This window comes from Pistacia vera, unplaced genomic scaffold, assembly GCF_008641045.1.
Source record: "Pistacia vera cultivar Batoury unplaced genomic scaffold, PisVer_v2 Contig95, whole genome shotgun sequence".
NCBI lineage: Eukaryota > Viridiplantae > Streptophyta > Magnoliopsida > Sapindales > Anacardiaceae > Pistacia > Pistacia vera.
This window is the reverse complement of record NW_022196834.1, coordinates 27,270-30,816: the sequence shown is the minus strand read 5'-3', so window position 1 is coordinate 30,816 and position 3,547 is coordinate 27,270. Positions and strand designations below refer to the sequence as shown.

At 37.6% G+C, this 3,547-nt stretch overlaps 1 non-coding gene across 1 annotated transcript; it reads left to right on the top strand.

The window, feature by feature from the left end:
• Positions 1-294: 294 nt before the first annotated feature.
• LOC116120939 lies at positions 295-401 on the top strand. The gene has a single exon (XR_004126619.1). It is a non-coding gene; the product is annotated as a small nucleolar RNA R71 (small nucleolar RNA).
• Positions 402-3,547: the final 3,146 nt, after the last annotated feature.

Here is a 3,547-nt window from a genome sequence, read left to right as displayed (position 1 = left end):
TTAGTTGAGGTGCTTGAATAGAGTTTACTTGCATAGTTTCCCAACTGGTTTTTGAAGTGCAGTGAGTTGGACTGAGATGGCTGGAAGGCATCAACTTCATGAAGACCTAAAGATTTCCTTGTTGTTGCTCTCTCATTTGGTCTTTGATAGTTTGTTGCTTGCCAAAACCTCAAGCACTCATAGGCCTCTTCTAGTGTCTTATTCTGCAAAGCCCTTCCTGAAGCTGCATCCACCATGGTTTGCACATTACCCATCAATCCATTGTAGAAAGTTTGGACTTGAAGCCAAACTAGCAACCCATGGTGTGGACATTTCCTCATCAACTCCTTGTATCTCTCCCAAGCCTTGTACAATGACTCGGAATAATCTTGTAGAAATGATGTGATATCATTTCTCAATTTTGCTGATTTAGCTGGAGGAAAGAACTTGGTAGGAATTTCTGTGCTAGATCATTCCAAGTTGTTATAGTTCCCGGCGGTAATGCCATTAACCACCCCTTGGCTTTATCTCCCAATGAGAATGGGAATACCGCAGCCGAAGGCGTCATCCAAACTCCGTTCGACTTGAAGGTGTCACAAATTTCCAAGAAATTTGCAATTGCTATTCGGATCTTCCTTCAAATCACCATTAAATCTAACCGACTGCTGGATCATTTGGATTGATTGCCGCTTGATCTCGAAGTTGTTTTGCTTGCACAGTAGGTCTGAAATACTCGACCCACTACCATTCACTGTGGGAACTGAAAATTCCCTTAGTGTCTGTTTTCTGGTTCAGCCATTTCAACAACTATTTCTTCTGCTTCTACAACTAAATCCTCTCTTTCTCTTCTCTCTCTGTTATGTCGTCTAACGATTCTCAATCTCAAGATCAACAGGAACCACTGGTTGACGCTCTCGTTCTTTGCATAAACTGCAAAAACAGAATTGTAGGAAAGTGAGATCCAACTGAAAATTAAAAACAAAATAAAAACTCCAATCTAGCTAAGTAGACAACTTAATGTTAACATAAAACAAATCCCCAGCACGGCGCCAAAACTTGATGCTTTGTAACTACAACATGCATAATAGCAAGTATACTAATCGCACAAGTAATATAATGATGAGTGAGTATCGTTCCCACGAGGATTGTTAGCTAAGCACTAAGTGTTCTAACGTTTTCAAGTTGAAGCAGCCGAAATCTTTGGATTGATGGGAGCTATTTCTAATTCCTGAACATAAATTTTAAACTAAAGTTAACTATGAATGCAAAATGAAAATCATGGATAGTAATCAATTCAAGTAAAACGGTAGGGTTTTGACTTCATTCGGATTTTATGGGTTAAACCTAAAATTACACTACATTCACATTCATATGCATTGGTTTAACCAACTCACTAAGGTGTTAAACATACCTTCTCAGGCTATGTTTTCCTATTCTTCCTTTTTAACCTTCCGCACCCAACAAATTGAAAGTTAACATCCAAACTCATTAAGCAAAAGAATCCTACAATGATTTCATTAATTCTTGAATCTATCTCTAGCATCCAATACTATAATGTGATTACCCAAGAAGCCTAACATGAATCATTTCTCAATCATCATGTTCATCACATAAAACATTTAAAACTCAGAGTAAACCACATAATCAAAGCATAGTCATATGAACATAACATGATCAATAACTTAACCCATTAGAAATCTGAATTACAATCAAAACCCTAACCCAAAATGGGTTAGTTCATAGCTAAATTAACGCTACAAATAAGAAAAACGATAATAGCCAAGTTCAACATAATGAAAAGTAAGAGAGAGGACAAGAAATCTCCCCAAATGATGAATCCCTTGGTTCAAAATCCAATCTTCACCCTTCTAATCGCTAAATCTCTCCAAGCTTAATCACAAACAATGCAAAAGTTGCTAACCCTACTTCCTGGACGACCCTGGGCAAAAAGGTTAAGTGTTCCTTTTATACCTCGCCCTAAATTTCTGAGAAAAACCCGTACAAAGTAAAACTGTGTGTTTTACAAAACTGGAATTTACGACTGTTGCCGCGGCGAAGCTTCTCGAAAAGTTTTGAAATTACAGAACTGGCACTCTGCTTGCATCTTCGCTTGATTCTTCGATTCTCAGTGCTCTCCCTTTGGAACAAGCCTCATCGTGTTTTATCCTGCTTCAGAACTCACTTAACTTCTGAGATTCGCTAACTTCTAAGTCACAAATAACCAATTTTGTCCTCATTTGCTCAAAAATTCCCATTCTAACCTGAAACATGAAATGTAAAAAATTAAGCAACAATTTAGGTCAAAATGCACCAGAAAGTACCTGAAATCCGAATAAAAAGTCCAATGAAAACTGTATAATCCACGGATTATCACCACACTAACACCATATAACAATTCTATCTTAATGGGTTGTCCCACTATAATAGGTTTCAAACCTAATCTCTCTATGATCCCATGTGGAATGAATAAATGTGTGGCTCCGGAATCAATTAATGCATATAGGGGAACTTCAACAGTTCTTGACCTTTTATTCTGCCAACACCTTCTATTCTTCTTGAGCTGAAATCTTTTCTTATTTCTCACTTCTCTATTATTGGAGGCATCTCCCTTTAACATAAAACTAGCCTGCCAAATCTTCTCCCAGTTTGTCATAAGTAATAGTGTCATCATATGCTTCACAGACATAATCCCTTCTTTTGCTACTATTGTGTTTGTCGTACCTCTAAATTCTGATGGTTGATGCTGATTGGGTAATCCATAAATAGGCTCAAAACGATTCTATACTATCAGGGGTACCGACCTTTCTCTCTCTTCTCTAGTGGTCGGTACAACAACGGGTGTCTCAACTCGCTCCGATATAAATCTCCCCTTATTCTCTACTAATACTTGCTATATAATATTATGGATCCTCGCTTCATCAAGGAAAAGGGGAGTAGATTGTGAAGGGTTGGAAGGTTCACCGGTACTCATTTCCTTTTTACTGCTTGCTTGAGTTCTATGTCTCATCTACATAACACCAACACTTTTAGTCAACTCAAATAACTCATCTACTACAAGTAAGGAAAGAAATAACTTACAACGGTCAGCTATGGAACGTCAATGTGGCGGGAGAGGCACACTGTCAAATCCCAAAACCTTTGCTCTAATACCAAAAATGTAATACTCGCTCTCTAGCTAGTAGTGTACTCGAAAAATAACAATAAAACTCACAAAATATATATAAGAAAATATACATGTAGATGAGTATAAAATAATGGGCCCATAACTAATTTTTCTTTAAATGCAAATCTTTATAAAATATAATAAAGTCACAAAACATCAACTTGACAGTGTTACCCAACCCTTCCGCTGCGTGACGTTCCAAGCAACCGCATCTCACCTATTACCTGCAAAAACATTGAAAACAACGGGGTGAGCACTAATTGCTCAGTAAGTAAACCCGTTATGCTACGCTTCTCTCTCCGTTGCTTAAATTCTGAATTTCTTTTTGTTAGGAAATGATCCATATACGTAGCGAAAAACAAAAATAATAATACAAGAATCGTTCCCATAGAGCCAAGATCACGG